The sequence below is a fragment of the Podarcis gaigeae genome (assembly GCF_964106915.1).
Source record: "Podarcis gaigeae genome assembly, chromosome: 3".
Classification (NCBI taxonomy): Eukaryota; Metazoa; Chordata; class Lepidosauria; order Squamata; family Lacertidae; genus Podarcis; species Podarcis gaigeae.
In genome coordinates, this window is record NC_139680.1 from 76,492,184 (window position 1) to 76,519,084 (window position 26,901).

At 45.2% G+C, this 26,901-nt stretch overlaps 1 long non-coding RNA gene across 1 annotated transcript; it reads right to left on the minus strand.

Moving 5' to 3' along the window:
- Positions 1-580: 580 nt before the first annotated feature.
- LOC310841670 lies at positions 581-25,972 on the minus strand. The gene is made up of 3 exons (XR_014562675.1): positions 25,765-25,972; positions 2,331-2,421; positions 581-805 (listed from the first exon to the last, which is right to left on the minus strand). It is a non-coding gene; the product is annotated as an uncharacterized lncRNA (long non-coding RNA).
- Between the last annotated feature and the right edge of the window lie 929 nt (positions 25,973-26,901).

Consider the following 26,901-nt stretch of genomic DNA (forward strand, 5'->3'; position numbering starts at 1 on the left):
ACCAGATCTTGGATAAGCATCTGGAACTCCTGGAGTCCTGCACCGCTTGGAGATTGGGGTGGCATGCAACAATATCAATATTACAATTGGAAGATCAAAACCATTCCCCCTTTTTCCTGCAAGGTCTGTGAACCAAGGGTGATTGGACAAAGAACAGGAAAGGGGGGGGAATGCTTCAGTTAAGTGAAAAACAAGCAGGAACTGTGATATGGTCACTATGTAACCCTAGTCTCAATTGTAGTCAATAATCTAGAACTTCCATGGCTAGTCCCTGTAAGCATTCTTTTGCCTTGATTATAAATACATACCATTAGAAATTTATTTTTTAGAATCTTTCAGCACTTATTATGCACATATTAGAATGTAGGCGAGGGGAAATAATCACATATCATTCTCTTTAATACAGATATGGCAACTCCACTGTAGATACCCTGGTTGCCTGTATTATGACCATGGCTAACCCCATCCTGTATAAAAACGTTCTGGGACACTACTGCAGGAAAGGGAAGGCTGACAGAGAAACATGAGCCAGTTTTTATTCTGTTTTCTGTATATGAGTCGTCTGCAGCGATAATTATTATTTTTTGCTGGGTGGGGGTTGGGTGGGGAGGCTTTGCTTTCCAGTGCATGCTTTGTTAATACCAGCTGCCTTCAGCACCTCCTATTTGTGCTGACTGATTTCAGCTGCAGTTCTCTCAGATGATGACTGATGTCATAAAAGCTGCCAGCTGCACAGCCTCTTCAGTTTTTCTGGTGATGCTGGCTGGTTGTTGTTTTTTTTGCATGCTCAACTGAGCAAATACACCTTAAACACAAAACAAAGCCCTTAGCGAGAATGGGTACAGAAGCTTACTTAAGCAAGCAATTTGGCAGATTGTATAGCATTAACACATGACAATCTAATTGTTTGCATTGAAGTTATAGCTGTCTTTATCCAGACCTACTCCACTGCTGTGTTCTATTCATTTAGTTTAGGTATCCATCATATGCAACACAGGTACCCAAATGCACTCCTATTTCCTGTGTATCTTCCTTTCTGTCCTCTTCTAAGCATTGCTTTGGTTATACTGTAGCCTTAGCAGAGGTCTAAATTAATCACATCACACAGATACATTGAACTCAATTTGGCAAATTTAGCAGAGCTATTTCATGGTCATATCTTATACTCTTTTCTCACTCTCAGTTTTAATTTTACTTGTTAGGTCTTTCTGCATTTAGCTGTCCCCAGTAGGTTCTAGCAACCCTGTTCAGCTCACCCTGCAGCATCAATGTACTCCAATAGTAAACTGATAGTTCCAGGAAGGGGTTCAACCATACACTGGGAATTTAAGTTTGTGCAACTAAAGTGAATCAAAACACTGTACTGTCCTAGTGCAACAAATCCGCTTTTAAAAAACGCTTTTGCATTTAGGAAAGCGATGGAGAAATCCACTGAAAACTGGAATAAACGATAGATTAACAGGAAGTCATGTAAATATCTACAAACAGATCACAATGAAGGCTTTTTGTTGTATAACCGCTCTGTAAACAAATCAGAACAAATATTCAATAATGACCGTCAATAATGACCGGAGATAGTCTAACCACTGCCTAAGCTTTCTGCAACCAAATTAGGACAAATGCTGAATAAGGAGGTCATCTGACTGGCGAAGCTCTGTAATGGCTTCAGGCAACTTTAACCGCTTCTTGTTCTGTCTACTGAAAAGCAGCAGCTTCCCTTCTTCCTGCAATGGGCCCCACAAATCCTAAAGCTGCTCTTGATTCACAGCAAGGATTTCACAATTAAATACTTGGTGTATAAATAGAGGGAAGAATCCTGTGCAAGAAAGCAAACTACAAAAGGCCACATGTATACACACACTAGGGAAAGAGGCAGCCTGGGCGTCTATTTACTCAAAGTCTGGTGTTCCAGAATCCAGAATCTATGAAAATATTATCCATGTGATTTTATTTCCAAGATGAATGTTGGCAGACGTTTATGAATACATTGCCAGACTCCAGTTCATGCAAGGGAAGAGGCATAGCTAAAGGATGTTTAGCTAAAGCCCATTAAAGTCAATGTGAGTCTTTTGTAATGCAATATTCATAAATTGATTACCGGTAGTTAGTTGCTTTTCTACCATGTACAGGAAGTATATAAGACAAGCCAAACAGGATGAAACATCCCAAGATAAAAGCAATCAAACTGTACCCAAAAGAGAACAGCTCTTAAAGCAATATTCTGCCTGACGTTTAAAACATTTTTGTACTGTAAAGAAAGATTTCAAATATATATATATATATATATATATATATATATATATATATATATATGCTTCACATGTATTTACCTCTCAAAGAATTGCACGTGAAGGAACTAGGCGCTCATCTTTGGAAAAGGAGCCCCACAAGGTGGTCACTGCATCACTGAAATTATTAAATCTGAAAATATCAGTTTCAGTAAAAAAGAGAAAAAGGACACAGAAAACACCCTTAAAACTGAGATGGCAGGGAGGACTACAGAAGGCAACAATTCCTGCAAAACAATATTATGCACCCCAAAAAGAAAATGGGCATCTTACAAAGATTAAAACAGTCTTATAGTCTTAGAAGGCATACAAATATGCAAACGGACCACCTGGGAGAGTGCTAACTAGGCTTTGGGAAGGAGGAGGGCGAACTCTAGGCCCATCAGAGCTTCACGTCTCCTTCTCAAAGTCTCACTTACCAAGCTTTGAGACTGCAGCCCCGCAGCTCAGCACCCAGTGCATGTGCACTGCTTGCACAGCCCTAAATGCTCCCCTGCCAGTGTGTGGGGAAAGATAATAATGGCACAAGGTCACCCAGAGAGTTTCAGGGCCAGGTGGGGATTTGAACCCAATGTTCAACACTCTAGCTGTTATACTACACTTGCTCTCTTGATCGTGATATTTCGCTCATGTGAAATGGGTGTGTGAGAAGCCTGTGGGCTTCTCCTACACATCTGGCTGAACACTGTGGGAAACATGGTGCTGGACTAATAGAAAGGCCCTGGGTCTGTTCCGGCAGGGCTCTTCTTTTCATTCTGTGGTAACGGATGGAGAAAAATTGACAACATAGGAAATGGCATGTATGTGAGAACCAGAGGTGGAAATCTTGGGCTTAAAAAAAGGTTTGTGGTATTCAAGAGAAGTGAACAAGCAGACGGAGAAAGTGAAAGAAGAGAAAGGAAGGAACTGAACTGACAAAAAGTAAATAGAGGGAGCTTGAACTGAACATAGTAAAGTAGGCATTGAGAGTCTGCGGCCTTCAAATGTTGCTGGACTACAACTCCCATCATCCATGGCCGTTGGCCATGCTGCCTGGAGCTGATGAGAGTTGGAGTCCAGCAGCATCTGCTAGGCCACAGATTCCTTATCCTTGTAGCAAAAGAAGCCAGCACAAATAATAGTATAGAGCAGGCTTCACAAACCTGGTGCCCTCCAGTTGTTTTGGAATACAACTCACATCAGCCCCTGACAGCATGGTCCTGATAGCTGAGGCTCATGGGAATTATAGTCCAAAACAGTTGGAATACACCAGGTTGGGGAAAGATTATACAGTCATACTTCGGATCCTGAATACCTCAAACCTGGAAGTGATTGTTCCGGTTTGCGCGGCTTCCGAATGTTTTGGAAATCAAATGGACTTCTGGAACGGATTCCATTCGACTTCCAAGGTACCACTGTAGTTGCTTTCAGACCCAGCTACAGTGTACCCTAGAGCATGGATTCCAGAATAATTAAAGCACTCCCCAAACTTTAATTATTAGGATCTTGTGACACTGCGGTTTGTAACAAATTAAACTGTAGACCTTTGAGGTGACTGTCCTGGTTTCAAGCTCGGAGGGAAACCTGTTCAGTTTCCTCTCCATCCTGAATAAATGTATGGCCATGTTGTTGTGCAGCTCTTCTGTGAAAACCCTCAAGAGAAAACTTTGCAATTTATCTTGGGACTGAGGCAAGCTGAAAAGGGCAACAAAACCACACCAGCTGCAGAAATGTTGACGGCAAGCTTTGAAGTGAACCTAGGCTGCCGCCTCAAGTTGTAGGAAGCAGGCTGAGGCAGGAAATGAGAAGCACGCTGAATTAATCACTTGATGCTCTGATTAAGAGGCATGGGACTCTGTATCATGTGATAGCTAAAACTCTAAGCTCCGGTTCCTCAGACATTATTTGGTACATGAGAAATTTGAACAGACAGATGGGAGTCATGAGCAGGATTACAACTACTATTAAGCGCAAAAAACGAACTGAGCCAATTATAAATGGAATGTCCAACAATCAGAAGAATACAGTATAGGAATGGCTTCAATGGCGACCTCCTGTTTTGTTTTGATTTTAATGTGTATGTAACAGTGTATATCACGATCACATCCCCTTTTCTGAATATCCCTGAACCAGAGTAAAATCTTTCCTGCCCAAGAAACAACCTGTGTGCCAGGAATGATCCTGTATTGCTCCTAGACTAGGCATTGCTATCTGCTCTGCTCTCAGATCAGATTTGTGGAACAAGTACTTCCAGAGAACTCACAACCCGTGCAGCCAGTCAGGCATAAGGTGTGGAGTCTGTTCCTTCTCCAAAGATGGAAGATCTTCATGCAAAAGCCTGAACCTGCTGATACAGTAAACAGCTTTATTGAAACCTGTTTATAAGGCATCTTTTACTATGTGAAATGGGGTGTATGGGGTGTTAGGGTGGGGGTAGTACCTCTGGACATGTCATGCTCCTTCTAGGGTTTGACCACCTTTGGTCTCCACTCTGCTCTCAGCTCTCACCTGTACTACTTGATCTGATCTCCACAGGATGGGGTAGCATATAAATGTACAGTGGTACCTCAGGTTACATACGCTTCAGGTTACATACGCTTCAGGCTACAGACTCTGCTAACCCAGAAATAGTGCTTCAGATTAAGAACTTTGCTTCAGGATGAGAACAGAAATCGTGCTTCAGCGGCGCGGCAGCAGCAGGAGGCCCCATAAGCTAAAGTGGTGCTTCAGGTTAAGAACAGTTTCAGGTTAAGTACGGACCTCTGGGACAAATTAAGTACTTAACCCAAGGTACCACTGTAATGAACACTTGAAAAAACGAAAGACTCAAGCTTTCCTGTTTTTAAAAGAATCCATCTCTCTCCTACTTTTCCTTAGTTCCCATTTATCTGTACATTTCCAACAGGGAAATAAAACTACGCAATATAAACAAAAACATTGGTTAGTGGCATATATTCACTTGAATATTAATGCATATGAAAAATTCGACAGGGGGGAATGTGGGGAATATCTGAAGCTGCTTACTGAGCCTGAACACAGGTCCATATAGTCCATTATTATTATTTACTCACTCTGGCTATGACACTCCAAGGTTTCAGCGCCTAACTAAAGTGTTGAAAGTGTAGAAAAGGAAGCTGCCTAATGCAAACTCTTTGGCTCTCTAGACTCAGGGAACGTTGGGGAACCCTTGAACCTTCAGGTGTCTCTGAATTGCCCTGCTATCTTATGATGAAGGGTAGTATATGTCTAATAAAACACCACCACTAACAACAACTGCAGCTCCCGTCATCCAAGGTCATTGGCCAAATGGTTTTATTTTGCAGCGAAAAATAATTTAACACAACTGTCAGGGGTTCAGGGAGAGAGGCGCAGGTGAGGGAGGAGACAGAGAGCGAGGGGGAAGGATCCCAGGACGACGAGGAAGAGGATGACAATGACCCGAGGTTGTCCATGAGTCCGTCCAGTGAATCGGAGGACTCCCAAAGAGGAGCCCCCCTGGTCAGGCCAAGGGGAGCTAGAGGGGGAAGCAGTCAGGAGCAGGGGAACGAAGGGGGAACTCCCAGTGGGAGTTGGAAGTCGGGACCGGCTTCTCCGCCGGAACGGAGTGAAGGGGGTGGAGTTACCAGTGTGTCAGAAGCAGCAGAACAGGGAGCAGAGGGGGGAAGGAGATCAGCGCAAGACGTCCTGCCGGAAGGGGCGGAGAGTAGTACCGAGAGCAGTGTAACTGTCAAAAGGAAGGTCAGAAGCAACGTACGCGCGCCAAGTTCAAATGTGGAGGCGCGCGGAAGTGAGGAGAGTCCTGGGGAGGAGCCTGGTCCCAAAGCGCGAAGGAGGGGGGAGCAGGCGTCAGAGGATTCAGCCTCTGGGGAGTCCCGGAGGGAGAGAACACAGGGGAGCAGAAAGACCCTGCGGAAAAGAAAGGAGAGGAAGAGGTGGTCCAGCACAAGCCTCTTAAACTGGTGTAGAGGCGGGACTGACTCAGAGGGGACTTCAGCGGTCTAAGGGTAACAGACGTAGAGCCACGGAGCTCGGATGTAAAACCAAGAATGTTCTTCAATAAAAGCTTTTGTATATAACCCGGACTGGACTTTGGTCTCTTGTGAGCTGGGACCTCGGGTGGCTCTGACAGTAAGTCCCCTCTCAGAGAACGCAAGATTTTTTTTTGCAAAGCTCACGAACGGTAACGGCCATGAGTGCGGAGGAACAGCTGACAACGCTGCGGACTGCAGTTACCGAACTCACCGCTGCAGTCATTGCATCTCAGAAGAAGAATGACGAAATGGAGAAGCGCTGCCAAGACCTGCAAACAAGGTGGGAGCGTGCAAGCAGGGAAGGGTTCCCAGGGTCCAGATCGGAGGGAATTGGACTTGGAAGGCGGGGGGGCAGTCTAGTCACCCACTTCGATGGGAACCTGAAGCACTACCCAAGTTTCAGAGCAGACGTCTTGTATGCACTGCATTTGCTTCGTAATGACTTTAAAGATGAGGAGGAGAAAGTGGGATTTATTGTTTCTCATTTGCATGGGGAAGCTAGAGCGTGGTTGCGCAATTTGTGGCGCGAAGATGGCCCTGCCCGCCGCAATTCTGATGAATTTATTAAAGCGATGGATGCTTGTTTCCAGTCAACCGTGGATCTTGATCTTGCGCGCAGGGAAGTACATGGACTGCGGCAAGGCAAAGCCACTGTGCGTCAGTATCATTCCCGATTTTTCGCGTTACTGACTGTGTTGGGCTGGGAAAAAGACTGCAAACCTGTGAGAGATTTGTTCTGGGAGGGTCTCAGCGGCCCCATAAAGGATGAACTTGCCAGGGGCGACAGACCTCAGACCCTGGAGGACGTGGTGCAGAGGGCTCTTGCGATAGGGATACGACACGAGGAACGTCCTTGGCACAATGAGGAAGGACGCCAGGCGTGTGCACCAGCAAGGTCGCCTACTTTCATCCCCAGGGACTTCGGCCAGGCACATCCCTCGCCTCTGGTGAGGCAGGGAGAGGAGCCGATGGAAATTGGTGGTGCTAGGGCTCAAGCACCAGCCAGAGCCCCAGCTTCCGGTGCAGTAAAGGCGAAGCCTCCTAGAGGGACCAGGAAGTGTTACATCTGTGACAGTGCACAGCACATGGTGAAAGAGTGCCCCCAGAGGCTCCAGAAGCACACTGCAGCTTTAGCAACAGTAGCAGCAGAAGTGATCCAAGAAGAGCAACCTCAGGGAAACGACAGTGCCTGGCTGGAAGCAGAATTGCTGGGGCTCAGCCAGGCGAGTCTATAGAGCAGTCCCCAGCGCCTTTGCGACCCACAGACCCTTTACCACCCAAGCCAGCGGTGCAGCTCACTGCAACACTTCAGTTGCCTAATGGAACCACCCTAGAAGTACCCATCACCATCGATTCTGGGAGCAACGCGGATTTCGTGGGGATGCAATTCGTCAAGCAGCATCGCATAGCGCTTCTGCCCGCAACAACGCCTCTGAACGTAGTCACGGTGGATGGCAGGAAATTGCTAGGAGGGCAAGTTGTGCAACAGACACCTCCCATGGTGATGCGGATTGGAGATCATCGAGAAGTCATTAGCTTCAATGTCACCCACCTGTCTGACACGCCTATAGTATTAGGCATGAGTTGGCTGGAGAGACACAGTCCTGCTGTAGCGTGGTACCAACGTCAGATCACCTTTTGCTCATCGTACTGTGCTCAACATTGCATCCAGTCCTGCCAGGAGGAGGGGGCTGAGCAGCAGCTGCGACTTGGCATGGTGCAGGCAGTACCTCGCAAGTACGAGGGGTTCCTGGAGGTTTTCTGCGAGAAGGAAGCTGACCGGTTGCCGCCCCACAGACCTTATGATTGTGCGATCGACCTGTTGCCGGGGGCGCAGCTGCCGACTGCGAAGCTGTATTCCATGTCTGAGGACGAGATGCAGGAACTCAGAGAGTTCATAGAGCATAATTTGAAGCGTGGATTCATCCGGGAATCTAAAGCAGTGGGGGGCAGTCCTGTGTTTTTTGTGAAGAAGGACACGCCCCAGAAAAGACTCATTGTGGATTATAGGGCCATCAATTCTATGACCAAGCCCAAGGCCTTTCCCATGCCCAAGATTGATGATCTCCTAGCGACCGTGCGGAAAGGGAAGATCTTCACCAAGTTGGATCTGCGTGGAGCGTATAACCTCATACGCATCCGGGAGGGCGATGAGTGGAAGACGGCCATGTTCACGCCTCTGGGCACGTATGAATACAGAGTTATGCCGTTTGGTCTCCAAAATGGATCTCACGTCTTCCAAGCCTTTATGCATCACGTGCTAGCGGGACTCCTCTACAAGAAATGTGTGTGTTTTCTCGACGACATCCTGATCTTTTCGGAATCGCAGGAAGCTCATGAGAGGGACGTAAAGGAGGTCCTGCAGAGACTACGGGAACACAGGCTCTACGCCAAGTTAGAGAAGTGCCAGTTTGATGTGACGGAGGTGGATTTCCTCGGCTACAAGCTGTCCGACAAGGGGCTGGCCATGGACAGCGTCAAGGTCCGCGCGGTGTTGGACTGGAAGAGCCCCCGCAATCGGAAGGAAGTCCAGAGATTCGTCGGTTTCGCCAATTTCTACCGCAAATTCATCAGAGGTTTTGCAAAGGAGACGGCAGCGATCACGGACACTCTCAGTTCCAAGAAGAAGAAGTTTGTTTGGATGGAACAGGCGGAGCGCTCTTTTCGGAAGCTTAAAAGCCTCTTCGCCTCCGAGGAGCAGCTGCTGCACGTGAATCCAGGCAGGCCCATGCGAGTAGAAACCGACGCGTCAGACAGAGCGGTTGGAGCCGTACTCCTGCAAGAAGATTCGCAAGGGAATTGGAGACCCGGTGCCTTTTACTCCCGAAAGCTCAGCAAGGCGGAGCAAAACTACACCATATGGGACAGGGAGCTGTTAGCCATTCACGCAGCTTTCAAAGCGTGGCGACACTTCCTCATAGGAGCCAAGCACACAGTACAGGTCCGCACGGATCACAAGAACTTAGAGTATTGGCGCACGGCGAAGCTCCAGAGCCAAAGACACATGCGCTGGGCGGAATTCTTCGCGGATTTCGACTTCAGGATAGAGTACATCCCAGGGGACTCCAACGTTATAGCCGATGCACTTTCCAGAAAACCGCAATATCTCAATGAAGCGGCGCCAGTAGCGGCCAAGCACATTTTCGCACCGCAGGCGTGGGCGTGCGCTGCCATCGCAGTCGACCTGGACGCGGTGCGACGCGCGTTGCAAGTAGATCAGTTCGCACAATCCAAGATGGAGGAGCTGCGCAGGGGTTCGCAGAGAGACGATGAGTTCCAATTACGCGACGGGCTGTTAACTCGCAAAGGTGCCCTCTACGTACCAAGCGACGAGCTCCGCGCAAAGGTTCTGCAGCAGTTGCACGACGCCCCCAGTGCGGGCCATTTCGGCAAGGAGAAGACAATGGAACTGGTGGCAAGGGACTTTTGGTGGCCCCGGATGCGTGGAGAGGTAGCGGATTACGTCGCCAGGTGTGACACTTGTCAAAGGTCCAAGCCAGTACACCAGAAGCCAGCGGGGTTGCTGGAACCGCTGGAGACACCACAGCAACCGTGGGAGAGGGTAGCATTGGACTTCGTTACTGACCTGCCCAGCTCCAGAGGGAAGACGGCGGTACTGGTGGTAGTGGACCTGTTCACCAAGATGGCGCACTTCATTCCATGCGCAAAGGTGGCGACGGCGGAACAGACTGCCAAACTCTTCATCGATCACGTGTTCAGGGTGCATGGGCTGCCGCAGTCCATCCTGTCCGACAGGGGGCGCCAGTTTGTTTCCAATTTTTGGCAGAAGCTTCTAGGTATCCTGCACGTCAAGATCAACCTAGCGTCGGCGAGACATCCACAAACCAACGGCCAAGCTGAGAGGGTCAACGCGATCATGCAGCAGTACCTGAGATGTTACGCCAATCAGCGACCCGCAGCTTGGGTGGACTACCTGCCGATGGCAGAGTTTGCCTATAACAACACGAAGCACGCGTCGACGGGGGTGACGCCGTTCTTCGCGAACAATGGTCGTCATCCCAGAACCTTCCCGGGTTTCGTAGCACTGGGAGAGGGGGTGCCGCAAGAGGCCGACCAGTTTGCAGCAGAACTGCAGGAGGTGCACGAAGAGCTGCGGAGACATTTGGAGCTAGCCAAACAAGCATATAAGGTGCAGGCGGACAAAAACAGGAGAGTGGGGGAGGACATCCAGGTGGGGGACTGGGTATGGTTAGCGGCCCAAGCGATGCCAGCCAAGTCGTTGGCTAAGAAGAAACTAGGGCACAAGCAGCTGGGGCCGTACCAGGTGGAGGCTAGGATCAACCCTGTAGCTTTTCGACTGGCTCTCCCCGAAGGTTCCAGAGTGCACCCGGTCTTTCATAGGTCGGTGCTCACTCCCTACAAGACCCCGCACAGGTTTCAGGAGTCTGAAACAGTACCGGACCCACGCACAGAGTCGCCCGAAAGGGAGGGGGCGCCTAGGGCCGAACCACTCAACGAGGTCACAGAAATCCTGGACTCGAGATGGGGGGAAGAGGGGGTAGAATACTTTCTAGCCAGAGAGGGTACTCCGACCAGTGCCAACAGTTGGGTGCCGGACTACGCTTTAGACGAACCTCTTCTAAAAGACGAGTTCCATGCCCTTTTCCCGCATAGACCCATGCCAGCCGAGTACTTTGATGACTGGCTCTTTACGCCCACACTTTCAGACAGTACTTTCCGGGGCTTTTCTTCCGCCGAGGAGAGAACGCCAGAATCCAGCCCGCCCAGGGGATCGTGCTCGGGGGTGGACACAGAACCCTCTTATTGGTGGGACGAGCAACCAGAGGAAGACTGGCGCAGGAAATGGCTGACGGGACCTTGGCCGGCAGCACCAGACGAAGTGGCAATGGAAGAGGGAGCTGAGAACACTTTGGGTGAAGAACCCGAATTCGAACACTCATACACCGAGCTGCAAGCAGAGGACATTGAAGTAGACGAACTGTATCCTGCATCTACCTCCGAAGAGCTGCAGCTCCCACAACCTGCACCCGATGGGCGGGAGGGGGGAAGGGGGGGCTTCGAGGGGGGGTGGATGTCAGGGGTTCAGGGAGAGAGGCGCAGGTGAGGGAGGAGACAGAGAGCGAGGGGGAAGGATCCCAGGACGACGAGGAAGAGGATGACAATGACCCGAGGTTGTCCATGAGTCCGTCCAGTGAATCGGAGGACTCCCAAAGAGGAGCCCCCCTGGTCAGGCCAAGGGGAGCTAGAGGGGGAAGCAGTCAGGAGCAGGGGAACGAAGGGGGAACTCCCAGTGGGAGTTGGAAGTCGGGACCGGCTTCTCCGCCGGAACGGAGTGAAGGGGGTGGAGTTACCAGTGTGTCAGAAGCAGCAGAACAGGGAGCAGAGGGGGGAAGGAGATCAGCGCAAGACGTCCTGCCGGAAGGGGCGGAGAGTAGTACCGAGAGCAGTGTAACTGTCAAAAGGAAGGTCAGAAGCAACGTACGCGCGCCAAGTTCAAATGTGGAGGCGCGCGGAAGTGAGGAGAGTCCTGGGGAGGAGCCTGGTCCCAAAGCGCGAAGGAGGGGGGAGCAGGCGTCAGAGGATTCAGCCTCTGGGGAGTCCCGGAGGGAGAGAACACAGGGGAGCAGAAAGACCCTGCGGAAAAGAAAGGAGAGGAAGAGGTGGTCCAGCACAAGCCTCTTAAACTGGTGTAGAGGCGGGACTGACTCAGAGGGGACTTCAGCGGTCTAAGGGTAACAGACGTAGAGCCACGGAGCTCGGATGTAAAACCAAGAATGTTCTTCAATAAAAGCTTTTGTATATAACCCGGACTGGACTTTGGTCTCTTGTGAGCTGGGACCTCGGATGGCTCTGACAGTAAGTCCCCTCTCAGAGAACGCAAGATTTTTTTTTGCAAAGCTCACGAACGGTAACGGCCATGAGTGCGGAGGAACAGCTGACAACGCTGCGGACTGCAGTTACCGAACTCACCGCTGCAGTCATTGCATCTCAGAAGAAGAATGACGAAATGGAGAAGCGCTGCCAAGACCTGCAAACAAGGTGGGAGCGTGCAAGCAGGGAAGGGTTCCCAGGGTCCAGATCGGAGGGAATTGGACTTGGAAGGCGGGGGGGCAGTCTAGTCACCCACTTCGATGGGAACCTGAAGCACTACCCAAGTTTCAGAGCAGACGTCTTGTATGCACTGCATTTGCTTCGTAATGACTTTAAAGATGAGGAGGAGAAAGTGGGATTTATTGTTTCTCATTTGCATGGGGAAGCTAGAGCGTGGTTGCGCAATTTGTGGCGCGAAGATGGCCCTGCCCGCCGCAATTCTGATGAATTTATTAAAGCGATGGATGCTTGTTTCCAGTCAACCGTGGATCTTGATCTTGCGCGCAGGGAAGTACATGGACTGCGGCAAGGCAAAGCCACTGTGCGTCAGTATCATTCCCGATTTTTCGCGTTACTGACTGTGTTGGGCTGGGAAAAAGACTGCAAACCTGTAAGAGATTTGTTCTGGGAGGGTCTCAGCGGCCCCATAAAGGATGAACTTGCCAGGGGCGACAGACCTCAGACCCTGGAGGACGTGGTGCAGAGGGCTCTTGTGTTTGTCATCTATAGGTTGTTCTTTGAGGAGTGGTTTTGCAATCAATCTTCCATCAGTTCAGTGGCTTGATGTCGAACTGGTTTTGCTAAGAATCAGTCATGATGGCAAATCAATATTAGGTTTAACAACATAGACTTGATTTCTACCGACTTTGGAAAAACTAATAAATAATAGGGCACAACTTCAATGGTTTCTTATCCATAAATGCTGCAACCACTGAGTTTTGTTGTTGTTGTTTTTAAAAGAAAACTGTCAGCACTGCCCTTGAGCCAGTGTCACCAACTGGACTCATCCACTTTAGCCCGAATGGGCTAGGCGAGCTGGGTAGCACTTCCAGAGACCACCTTCTGCACAGGAACAGGTAAAAGTGCTGTGGACTCACAGCTTAGAGTTGTGAGCACCGGATTCACTCCCACAAGATGACAGTTCTCGCACAGCAGAGTATAGCAGAGTATAGCAGAGCATAAACGACTTGGAGAGCAGCTCTGTAGAATATCTTCTTTATTCTATCTACAACTATAATACACAACTATATACAGAGCTAAATGAGGTCTAAACATAAATGAATGCTGAACTGCACTGAGTGTCTGCAGCTGCTCTTAGCAGCAACCTTATCTATACACACAATCTCTCTCTAACACTCAGTCTCTCTCTCTCTCCCCCCGACACTTTGATGTGAGGCTGGAGCGGAATAAGTAGAGAGCAGAAACTGCCCATCCTCTCTGGAGAATCAGCAGAGAACATCAGCAGATTCTTGGATATGGGAGGGGTGAAATCTCCTCAAAAACAGAGTACCTTATAGGGCTTTGACTAAAATTTAAAAACTTTAAATGTCCATTCCATCTACATGGAGCATAGCACAAGTAACTTAATTAGAAATAAGTTGAAGTGTGAGCCATTCATGCTCCATAATCCCCACTTTGGGAGAACCTCCTAATCAGTGATCAAGATAAATGAGCAAAACATTAATAACAACAATGGATAGGATTTTCTCAATGGCATTTTGACCATATTTTATCAATATGGAATTTCAGAACATGGGGGCTTGCTGGCAAACAATGTGAAAATAATGTTTATAAGATTTATTCGTTTACAACTTGAAAATAGGGTTGTTGACTAGTTGCTGAAAGTGTTTTTATGTGATAGAATATAACAGCTGTTATCTTAAAATAATGTGGTAGTTACCATATGGGAGCTCGGAAAATTTCTTCCCTTAGTGACAGGGCTTGTCAAAATATTGAACACTTGGATGAAATGCAGAACACTTGGAAGATAGGCTTCGTTGCCTTTAAAAAGTAACATGCACTGCTATTTTCCCCTCTTCCCCCTGGACATTTCACTCCCACCCTCTAGTTGTGCCGTGTTTGTAACTAGATAATTTCATGTGTGGGGAGGCTTCCAATTCTATGCCCCCATGGACTAGCCAGGTAGTGAGTTAGGAAGAGCCATTTATCTTAATACAATACAATGGCTATAGCTCAGTGGAAGAACATCTCCTATACATGCAGAAGGTCCCAGGTTCAGTCCCCAGCATCTCCAGGTAGGAGAGGAAGAGAAACTTGCCTTAAACCCTGACAAGCCAATACACAATACTCAACTAAATGGACCAGTGGTCTGGCTTCCTATGTTCCTAACAGCTTCTGAAATCTCCATTTCTCCCTGCTCAGAGAATGTTACTACACGTCGTACAAAATGCCAGCTGGCTGCTGTAGTCAATTGACATGAATCTCTGGTTTTCTTTTTCTACTGACATTACTTAATGCTTGGATGTATTTTGCATAATTAGGTAAGGAGCCCATGACGGTTAAGTCCATTCAAAGGCAACTATGGGGTGTGGCGCTCATCTCACTTTTCAGGCCAAGGGAATCAGTGTTTGTCCACAGACAGCTTTCCGGGTCATGTAGCCAGCATGACTAAACCACTTCTGGCACACGGAGGACTGTGACAAGTGCCAGAGCACACAGAAATGCTGTTTACCTTCTCACCACAGCAATTCCTATTTATCTACTTGCACTTTCAAACTGCTAGGTTGGCAGGAGCTGGGACAGAGCAACAGGAGCTCACCCTGTTGTGTGGCTTTGAACCACCGACCTTCCGATCAGCAAGCCCAAGAGGTTCAGTGGTTTAGGCCACAGCACCACCTGCGTCCCTTTACCTCTATATAATTAGGGCATCATCCAAACTTGGCCGCTGCCTGGCAGGGCTTAACAGGATGGTGGGGCCACTGCCACATATGTAGGTGGAAGGTTGGGGGCAAGCAGATAGCTGTGCCAGGAATTTGGCCTGGATTGGGGTCAATGCAGTCACATGATGGCAATGGAGTTAGTTCAGTTCCACCGCAGAACACCTCATTTTGGGGTTTTCTGCTAGATGCATTTCTGCCCACTTTAATGTTTTTGGGCAGAAGAGTGAGCGCCACACTGGCAGTGATGTTAGCTTCCCTCCACCGGCAGAGGTAAGCAGGAAGAAGAAGGAAGGGGCAGGAGGTGGAGGGGATGGCACCAGTCCTGGTCAGTCTTTGACCATACTGGACCCAGTTGACACTGCATCCAGAGTAGGAACATGCATTATATTTCATTATTTTTATTGTGGAACACTGTGATTATTCTCTTCAAAAAAAAGCAGAGTATAAATATCAGTTTAACTAAGCCCTGGCTATGCTACCTTTTGAGGAGATGACACGGGGCATGCAGACATGGGTAGTGGAACTCATTTTTTTAAAAAAAGAAACAACTTCAGGGCTCAAGCTATACCTCTGGATACTGGTACTGAGCTGGAAAAGAACAGTGTTGTCATGGTAGATCGTGAAGAGCAGGAGCTCATCGTGGCTGCCCCTATAGCAATACCACATGAGAGTCCCTAGCCATGCCCCAAGAGGAATTCAAAAATGCAGGCAGCTGTGTTGCTCCATATTTCGTTTCTTTATTTTATTGCGTACCCTTCCTTTATTTTGTCATGGAATCCAAAGGCTGAGCTAGAAACACCCTCCACTTTGTCATTTTGAACGCTTCTAAAACTGGCTGTTAAACTCTGCAAATCAGATAGCAATAGAATTCATTAAAGAAGATATTGCAGGAAAAAATGTCGGCTTAAGGAACTCACACACACACACACACACACACACACACACACTTTTAAAAAAGCATATCTTTATATCCCCAACTTTTACCTAGCATAATAAATAGCACAATAACCAATTTATTAGGAACTGCTGGCAATCATGGAATAGCGGTCAGCATGTCAGACTTTGGCTGAGGAGGCCTGGGTTGCCATCCCTGATTAGCCATGAAATCTGTGGCGTGACCTGCCTTAGGCCAATCAGACTAGGCTACTTCATGAAGGGATCAAGCACCTAGACACACCACCCTCCAAACTGACAACAATTACCAAATACTGCTCCAGCAGATGTTATTATCTGCTGTGGTGGTGGTGGGGAATGAGTCCCTGCTCCACTACAGCACTGTGCAGCCTAAGTCCCAAGTTAGGTTCAGTCCCATCTCTAATTAAAGAATCTCAATTGCTGAAAATGGCCTCTTGGTGAGACATCCAAGCCCATTTCTCGTCAGAGCAGACAACACTGGGCTACATGAATCAATATTCATAGGTGTCATGAAGGATGATTTTGAATGGAAGGGGTGGGAAAGGGGCTCAGGTCACCTTTCCCTTTCTGATGGTTCTGCACTCCAAATAAGCAATTCCTGCCCTTCCACAGTTAAAACATGAATGAATAACATTTTGAATCCATGTGGGAAGCAGCTGTACATCTTTTTGGAAGAGAAACAGTGAGAGGTGGTTTCCTTTTATTTAATATTGCCCCTTTCAAGCTGCTATTCTTTTTGAAAATGATATCGTGTATATCAAGGGCTTTGTCACATGTATTTGCTTGAAGTGTGTAGTCAGGCTCCAACTTGTAAGTGAGGCAGAAAGACAAACAAAATCATCTGCTAACCCTCGTGCCTGATGTAAACATAGGCATTTAACTTGCACTGAGTGTTGTTGTCAGTTTCTTGATGCCTGTGCTGCTCTCTTATATCTCTGAGTTGTAATTTGAACTCCAAAGCAGTAACAAAGACTGACAAGTATATCTATTAACCAGGCTTCACTTTAATCATCTGGATTCAGTTTCTGAACTTTCCAGTACTGTCTCTGCATCAGATGTCACAAGTATTGCCTCTTTCTACTACCGAAAAATGTTAAGATAGCAAAAAAGGAGAAAGCAAATTCCATTGAGTAAATGCACTTTTCACTGTAGTGAAGCATGGTGAATGAAACAGAGAAGGAAAACACAGGTGGGGAGGGAGGAGCATGGAGTGCTTTCCCTCCCCACCTACGTTTTCCTTCTTCATTTCATCCCCATTTCTTCACAACAGCATTTCCCCTCCCCATTTCATAATGTCTTCCTATCAAACCACTAACCCACAAAGTCCCACTCAAGTATTATGCTGCGTGCCCAGTTGCCTCCTGACAAGCAGACTCCCAACTTGGCAAGAGAGCAGCTTCAGCCTCCAGATAGGAAGCCATGGCGCAAAGGCAAGAGAGAGCTTGCTCAGTGGTAAGGAAAGAGGAAGTGTGTTTATTTGGAGGGAGGATAGAAAGATATGTGTGAATATAAGGAAACTGCCCCAGAGAGAAGGAAGTATCTGCCACCGCAAGCAAACAGGCAGGAGTGTGATAGGAATTTTATGGTCTTAGATATATGGCAACGTTCATAACCACACGTACATAGATCAGCACAGGAAAGCCAACCTGGAACCATTTTTATTCCTAAACTGAGCAAATGTTTCTCTGCATGGTCAAAATGGAAAAGTCTCCCCATTGTCTCTTTCCTCACAAATCCTGTCTTAAGGACACATTTAAGATACAAGGTGTGAGCCTGTGACCTGGCTCAGGAAATAAGTATTTTACCACTACAAAAGAATGGCCAGGCTCCCCAGGAAATCCAATCAAGTAACCTGCCAGACAGGAGATAAACAAGGACAAGAGAAAAACAACATTTAAATTTCTGTGATGTAGGTGGGATGTATCTGAGGGGTGGTCTTAGGTTACACCCCTTCTATGATGTATGCATAATGTTTCTGGGGTGGGCTTGATCTACAGGGTGGCAATTTCAATAGTCTTTATAAGGCCTTGCAGGCCATTGTTCTGGGTCCTCTTCCTCTCCTGCGGGTGAGGGGAGCACCCTGTTGCAACAGATCAATAAAGATCAAGCTTACTAGCTGCTTTGCTTCTCAATATTCTATGGTTGGCCTCTGTTATTTTCTCCTACCAATAGGGAACCTATGTAAGGACTCTATATGGGCTCTTGGATACCCCATAAGGGAAAAGGGCATATTTTTATTTACAACAGATGGCGACCACGCATGAAGGGACTTTTGGTTACCCGGATTCTGGAAGCGAGGAAGGACTGGTTATCCAGCGCGCACCAGGCAGTTTGCCAGGAGGAATAACCAGTCTTCCATCGATCCCAGGGTCTGGAAATAACTGGAGGTTCAGCGGGGCTAACCAGAGGAAGCAACGCTTGATCAGGCCGGCCTTAAACAACCAGTCAAGAGATCGTGGGATCACCAGGAACAGCGCATGCGGAAGTGAGTATTAAGTAGGAAACACGGGTAGTGGGTTGGGTTCTCTAAACCACAGCAACCAAAATTCTTTAACTCTTCCTTTTCCCTTCAAATCTAAACTTTCTATTTTTTTCCTCATCTAAAAATTGTCTTCTCCTCCTTTCTGTCCCCTTGATTTCAACACCAGCCCTAGCCCTTCGGAGTATGCCCAGGCAAAAGTTGTGTGTGACTTCTTTCATTTCCCTTCTACAGTCTATATGCTGACCTATTCCTTCGGAGTTTTGCCCAGAAAAAAGGTTGTGCTTTTTCTTCTGTACTGAAAACTATAACTCCCAGGTGCAGCCGCACCTCTGCCATGGCGATCTTTGTTAGAGATGACCTGTGAGCAGAGAAAGCAAGGGCACCTGATTCCTTTCCTTCTTTGTCATTTCTGAGTCCCAATCTGGCAGTGCGCTACGCAAGCGTCCAGTAGGGAACTCTCAGGTTAGATTGTAAGAGGCAGGAGGTTGCTGTGGGCTCCCTGGCTGAGTAATGACCAAAGGGGGGGTTTGAGATCGCTGACCGCACTGTTAGCTTAGTAGCCAGGAAAGGCCAACAGCTGTACCAGCCTAGTAAGTCAGGCCAGACGAACGGCGGTGTGTCACAGTACTAATTCTCGGAGTTGTCCAAATTGAGTCTACTGTGGGTTATTTATTGTGTTTCCTGAAAAGTGGGGATAAAACCCCGGCTGCAGTATAAAAGTAAAAGCTAGCGCTATTAAAATTCTTAAAATGGGTGCACCTCAATCAAAAGAAATGAACCTGCAGACTCCTGATGGGAAAGAAGCCCAGTTGGTGCTTATTTCTGGCCTGGACTCTGACAGTCCCCTTCAATTTGTGTTTAAGAAACATTTTTCCAGTGTTTAAATTGTACTTAGGTAACATCCAGCAGCTGCTTATCTTAAATGTGCCATCTAAAATAAAAATGCAAGCTTGCTCCAAAATTTTAAATCTAAGAAAGCCATGTTGGGCCTTATCAATCTTAAACAAGACAAAAATGAGAATGAAGTGTTTGTTATTTGTTATGTTTTATATATATATATATATATACAAATACCGTAAATGTTTGTTATTTGAGAGAGGCTCAAAAGAGTCTTCCTCCTTGTATGTACTTCATTAAGCATATGCCTATGAAAGTATGGTCTTCCTTCTAAGAAAAATATCTGAGTCCAATTTTAACTTTGTTTTGGTTGGACAGAAGAGTTATTGTAAGGCTCCTGATATCAGTCTCTATAAGACTTCCTGGCCTCTTTTCTTAGAAAATGCCCCCCCCCCCTATTTCATTCTGTCTCTTTCAGGGTTTTTTTCTTCTTACTTCTGTGCCAGGTAATTTTACACCCGAGTAAGCTTCCTTTAAAGGAAACTGCAAAAGGGGGAGGCATAGATTACTATTCCTCTGCAAATTCAGATTAGGCTTACTATTCCTCTGCAAGTTCAGGAAAAATTGTCACTTTTGTATTCCTTTTAAATCAAATCTATGGCTGTTTTAACTATGCTTTATAAGAGATCCTCTCCCTATTTTAGGAAATCATTTGTCTAGGAACTTGCACTCTAAGGAACTTGCACGTCTAAGGAAGTAAACTCAAACTAGTCTCAAGATCTGCTAAAAGGGTTCTGTATAAAGTTGGGTACTTTTATTTTCCTCTTCCTTAGTACATGATAGGCGCATGGCTTGTGATAGGCGCATGGCTTGTGGTCTCTTCCCCAGTTGTGTCTGTGTACATAAGTATGTGCGTGTTTCTGGTAGTACAAATCTTGCTATGAACCCTGTATTTTAGGGTTGGACTAGATGACCCCAGGTCCCTTTCAACTTTCCCAATTTTTGGCTGATGAGTTGAAATTTAGCCCAGATTTGCTCTTTGTTTTTTAAAGGTGAGAGGTGAAAGCTGTGATGTTTTGAAGCAGAACTGGTGATATCAGGCATTTAAGTGATTACAGTGTTTATCATTTTGTCTATTATTTTCAAAAATCAGACTTAAAAGTCTACTCAAAGTTTAAGCACATACAAATTCATATAATCAAGTAGAGTAGCCTTGACCAATCCTGTAAATAAAGGGCAGGAAAATTTTGTCTGCAAATGGTAAGGCTGAAATGACAGAATGTTAAAAATCTTATGAAGTCTGACTCTCTGGCCATTTTTTCCCCATATATAAGGGCGTGGCAGATCCGCGAATGGCCAGAGGGATATTAGCCCTTTCCTGTACATAAAGGAAGGAGTCCCTTTGCTTGGGTGAATACTTAAATTGCTAGCTTTGGTGAATACTTGAATTGCTGAGTTTCTCTTTTTTGTTTTAAAATCTAACCCTATTTTTAAAATCTACTCCTTACCCTTCACTTCCCTTATTCAAATTCTAATTTAGCCAAAACATGCAACATTTTCAATAGTATAAAAGGTTTGCTGAGACATGAACTCTGTACATGCACAGAGGCTAGATCAGCTTTTAAAAAAAGAGAGAGAGAGAGAGAGAGAGGAAGGAGGGGGGAAAGAAGGGGGGAGAGGAGGTTTGCAGAGCGTGTGCTTGCAGGGAGAAACCTATCCAAATTTCCTTATGTAAAACTTGGAACCATTGAGGGAAATCACCATTAATGTGTCTTTTGCTCCAAGGGCTACTTAATCAAGAGGTTGCCAAGTTTCAAATCTAACATGCCAAATTCTTTTCACAGGTAAATATCAAAGCACTCCCACTGTGAGTTCCTCTCTTGAGTAGTTCGCCTCCCCAATGGAATTTAATTTTTTTTTTAAGAGTTTTTGTTTGTTTGTGTATATGCCTATGCATTTTAGGAACAGCATTTCCTGACAGACTTCTCACATGAAATAATTTTCCCTTTTAACAGGATATGTGAACCCTACTAACAAAGTGTTTGTCCCTTTTTTTCTCCCACAGCACAAATGATAATGAGGGGATGCAAACAGTGATTTAAATACTCTATAAAAAGTAATTCCATTTGTATTTCTTTTTGTCTTCTTCCCTTAAAGCCAGTCACTTTCTTTCTGTTCAGCAAAACAAGTCTGAATCCCTGCTATATTAGTTGATTTCCCTCTCTTTGTGGCTTTGACACTTTTTAAGGTTACAAATAATCTGTTTTTCATTTATAAATCTGTTTTTCATTGGGTTGTTAGAATGCCAAAACAGGTTACTTCAGGTTACTTCAGGTTTAAAAAATAAAATAAAAAATTTGTGTGTCTTAGCATTTATTTATTTTGGGTTCCTCATAGGTCATTGTGTGTGTGTGTGTGTGTGTGTGTGTGTGTGTGTTTTACTTTGGGGACATGTCCATCACATGTTGAAAGTCATTTTCATCAAGTTCTACTTATCAGATAGCACATGCTGAATTTTAAGCCTTTTTCCATTATTTTCCCATTATTATTTTTTAGTCCAGTAGTAATCTGTGTGGTTTTGATAATATCTTTGTATTATTTAATAATAATTATTTTCTGAATCTGATGTCTTTGTGTCAACTCTGTTTTCATCTGAATGGTAATCTATTTTTTTTGCTTTCTTTTTCATTTTTTAACCTTTGTTGTATTTTTTACAGTTCTCTTTCTATACATGTGGAGTAATTTTTTATTTAATAATATGAAAAAACAACAACAAAAACTAACTGAAGGAAAGCAAACAAACTTAGCAGATAATAACAGTAATTATATGAAAATGTGATAATAATATTAAAATGAGTAAAATGCTTAACGTGCTAAGATAACTCAAGGAGATTTGGGGGGGGGCTTTTGCCGCTTCCTTTTCTAACTCTGTCTTAAGTCCCCCCCCCCCCAAAAAAACCCTGCCCCCTTACAGGATATCACTTCTACAGATGTGCAATGATGAAAAAGCAGCAACAACCCCTCAGCTCAGTTCTTCACCATCACAAGACCTGCAACAACAGACACCAGAGTTTTCAAAATGCCCACAGCTATCTCTTTCAAAGGATATAGACTGACGGGGGAGTGGGGCTGACAAAGGGGGGTGGAGTTGAATTGCAAGGACATTTTTTTCACTTGAACCTCAAGCCTCTGTGCTCCAGGATTCAAGAGATACATACGTAAAAGATCACAATTGTGTCAAGATATGCAACTGATACTTAATTAGTTTGTTTTGTATTATGTGTTGTTATGTAGGAATGTTGAAATGTGTCTGACAGTGTTAGTTTGTTTTGTATTATGTGTTGTTATGTAGGAATGTTGAAATGTGTCTGACAGTGTGTTATTTCCACAAAGGGGGGGGGTATTTTTGTGTGTAATTGTTTTTATGTTTAATGTCTTATTCCTTACACCCCAGTGGAGGATTCTCATACATTTTATGCGTTCTAATAGACCAGGCTATTGTATAGTCCAATGTTTAGATTGTCCCACCTGGCACTATGCCAACCTTCCCTACCCATTTTAAAATGTGCTAAAACTCGCTTAACCAAGGAGAAGCTTCTAAGATACATGAAGGTGTATATTCTTTGGTTTAGCAGGAATGATCCCTTATAGAGTTAAATTGACTTATTTGGAGAAGTGCCCTTTTTAAGAACGGTTTTCTTTTAACAGATTGGTTTGAAGAGTTGAGAACCATGGGGCAAGATAAATTCAAATTGGACTCAGTTTGAATTGGGCAAGTGTATCCAGGCTGCAATTAGCTTTTTGGTCCTTCAAGTGCAAGTGAGCAACTTCCCATGAGTGCAAGACCAACGCCAATAAAATAAAATCCCATAGAAAGGCCAAGGCAAAGACATCTCTCTCATGATATGTGCAAACCTGTGGCAGCTATGGTGAGTGCCAGGCGACATGGTTAAATGAAAGCCTCGAGGGGATTCAACAGACAGGATGTGTTGCTGTAGCACTATGCCGGTGTGAGACCACAGAAGAGCTACCTTGACACCTGAGAACACAAAAATGGCGGGGGGAAAAGCAAACTGCATTTTTCAGTCATTAGTGGACCTTCCTGCTAAATGTAAAGCATAGCCACTATTGAGAAAATGTTTCTCCCAAGAGCTAGAATGCCACAAGTAATTTAGTAACAGAATGCAACATATGTTATTTTTATATGATATATTTATACAAAGGCATCCATTTACAACATACGATGTTATTATTTGTGGGGCAAAAATTTTTAAGAAAAATTCTAGCCCCAAAGGGGGGATAATGTGATAGGAATTTTATGGTCTTAGATATATGGCAACGTTCATAACCACACGTACATAGATCAGCACAGGAAAGCCAACCTGGAACCATTTTTATTCCTAAACTGAGCAAATGTTTCTCTGCATGGTCAAAATGGAAAAGTCTCCCCATTGTCTCTTTCCTCACAAATCCTGTCTTAAGGACACATTTAAGATACAAGGTGTGAGCCTGTGACCTGGCTCAGGAAATAAGTATTTTACCACTACAAAAGAATGGCCAGGCTCCCCAGGAAATCCAATCAAGTAACCTGCCAGACAGGAGATAAACAAGGACAAGAGAAAAACAACATTTAAATTTCTGTGATGTAGGTGGGATGTATCTGAGGGGTGGTCTTAGGTTACACCCCTTCTATGATGTATGCATAATGTTTCTGGGGTGGGCTTGATCTACAGGGTGGCAATTTCAATAGTCTTTATAAGGCCTTGCAGGCCATTGTTCTGGGTCCTCTTCCTCTCCTGCGGGTGAGGGGAGCACCCTGTTGCAACAGATCAATAAAGATCAAGCTTACTAGCTGCTTTGCTTCTCAATATTCTATGGTTGGCCTCTGTTATTTTCTCCTACCAATAGGGAACCTATGTAAGGACTCTATATGGGCTCTTGGATACCCCATAAGGGAAAAGGGCATATTTTTATTTACAACAGGAGGCAGGGCATGGCATCCAGATCCAAATCTGCCATCCCTACAGAGCAGGGGTCAGCAAACTTTTTCAGCAGGGGGCCGGTCTACTGTCCCGCAGATCTTGTGGGGACAGACTATAGTTTTTTGTGGGGGGGGGATGAACGAATTCCTATGCCCCGCAAATAACTCAGAGATGCATTTTAAATAAAAGGACACATTCTGCTCATGTAAAAACACGCTAATTCCCAGACTGTCCACGGGCTGGATTGAGAAGGCAACTGGTCCGGATCCGGCCCTCGGGTCTTAGTTTGCCTACCCATGCTCCAGAGTGTTGCTTGAGGCAACTGGCTCAGGAAGGCTCAATGGTAGCTCTGGCTCTGGTTCATTGCCACCAGACCCAGGAAGGCAGGGTCCTGACTACCTTCAGCTAAAAATGCTGCTTATCATGTTCAAGGTGCTTAGAAGTCATTAGAATGGGGTGGTGTTTAGGAGTTGCTGGGGGCGACTTTTCAGCTTGGGGGGAAATGTTATTTTTGCTACTCTTTGGACTATGTTCTTGTATTACTTTTGTTAGGCCTCATTATGAATTGTTAAGTGGATTGTTTAATCAAAGTGTACAGTTTTTTAGTATGAGATGTTTTAATTAATCTATGACTGTTGTTCTTGTTATATCTTGAAATGTTATATTTTACTATGTGCATTTTTATGATGCTGTGAATCACTTTAAGCATGGGTCACCATGCAAAAGCAGCAGATAAGCAATGATGATGAAAAATTGGCTTTGCTAAACCTTGTAAATAAAGGAAAGCAAATCACACTTTTCTCATTATTCAGGGGTTTTACAAAAATCCAGAAATACTTCATTTCACTTTATGTGCTTTAAAATAATGTCCATATTTAACTGCATCTGGATTTGGTAGCACAAACAGGTAGTTCCAGTGAAGCCTAATCGAAGTAAGACTGGATGTAGCATATGATTGTGTCTGAAGTCTTACTACTGTTCAGCATGCCCGTTTGTATGTTAACAACGATGTCAAGATTGTCCTTGTAAATCATTTATGCAAGGCAGCTCAGTTGTCATCGTTCTCATAGACCATAAAATGAATTTACTTAGACAGAAAGCTTCGTTATCCAAGGCTGCATGTGATCATCTCAAGGCATGCAAAATATATTCCATGTGAGTGCAAGGACAATTAAAAAGTATTAAATCTGTTGCCATCCATTCACATTTTACAGCAGTAACTGATTTTGGAGATACGCAAAGATTTTATCTCAAGCTCTTTTTGATCAGCTGATAATCAGACTTTCTATCATGTTCTTCTTTCCTATTAGCTACACAAGCGGAAAGAGTTCTCTATCCTTTTCATGCTTTTCATCATCTTACAGATTCTTTTCTGGGACAGGGGCATGGAGAAATACTTGCTTTCAATCAGCCATTTCTATAGTCACTATTAAATATAATCTGTATCACAAAGGAATAAAAACACAACATTTTCTTAAAAGAGTAAAATGAACTCACCAAAGTATGTTTTTTCTCTTTAGCATGAGACATTAATCATCTGCTGCAGCAATCCAAGCATTGCCCTCAATCAAATATTAGACATACTGTTCACCACACACAGGTCGCAGTTCTTATCTTGTTTCTTTCTAATTAAATCTTAGAGTCATAAGCAGCAAACAACTGAAAGATAAATTAGACAGTGGAATCCAAACCACAGCACAAAATTATTGCTTGTGCCATGATAGTTTCTGCTTATGAAGCTATTGGGGCAGTCATCTGCAATCCTGCTTTCAGTGCTATATTTTGACCCACAAACACTGTGGGGTGATCATGCAGCTTCGTTTCCAATCAGTACATATTCTCCTGTGACATCCTGATGAAATTCTGCAATATTTCATACCATGAATATTCCAAGTGGTGCTGCTTGAAGCTCCACCACTGACCTGAGCAACTCTCTTCTGCCATGCAGCTGACCTTTGGCAAGAAGCCAGTTCTCCAGGGCCCTATATATAAGGGAAATCATAGCATTGCTTGCAAACAGTTGAAGCTTTACAGCAAAAATATTCTATTTGGATGCCTACTTTACAAACCATCTGTTCTGTGGCGTAATATTTTGCATGCACATTCTTGCTTTAGTTCCTACAAACATACATATGCATATATATATACTGTATATGTCATTGTTGATAGGGTTAAACAGGGGAACCAGACAGATGGGAGTTTACTGGCACATTTTATTTTTCATACTATGCCAATCAGCTTTTATGAATTATTAGAAGACAAAACAAACAAAAATGAAGAAACACAACCAACCTTAGGCAATTGGCTCTTGTACATGTGTGCTTAGCCATGATACACCATTCCATTCCCCCTCCCACTCAGTTCCCGCCCCTCCCCGTTTGTATTCTATGGTAAGTGAGCAACCCCATTCTTATTTACATTGTTTTTGTCCTCCACTGTTGTAAACAAAATCTGCCCTTCTTCCCCTATCCCAGATCCTTAAGTGGGTTCCTTATCGGTAGGAGAAAATAACAGAGGCCAACCAGAGAATATTGAGAAGCAAAGCAGCTAGTAAGCCTGATTTTTATTAAAGCTGTTGCAACAGGGTGCTCCCCTAACACGCAGGAGGACAGAGGAGGACCCTGAACAAAGAAT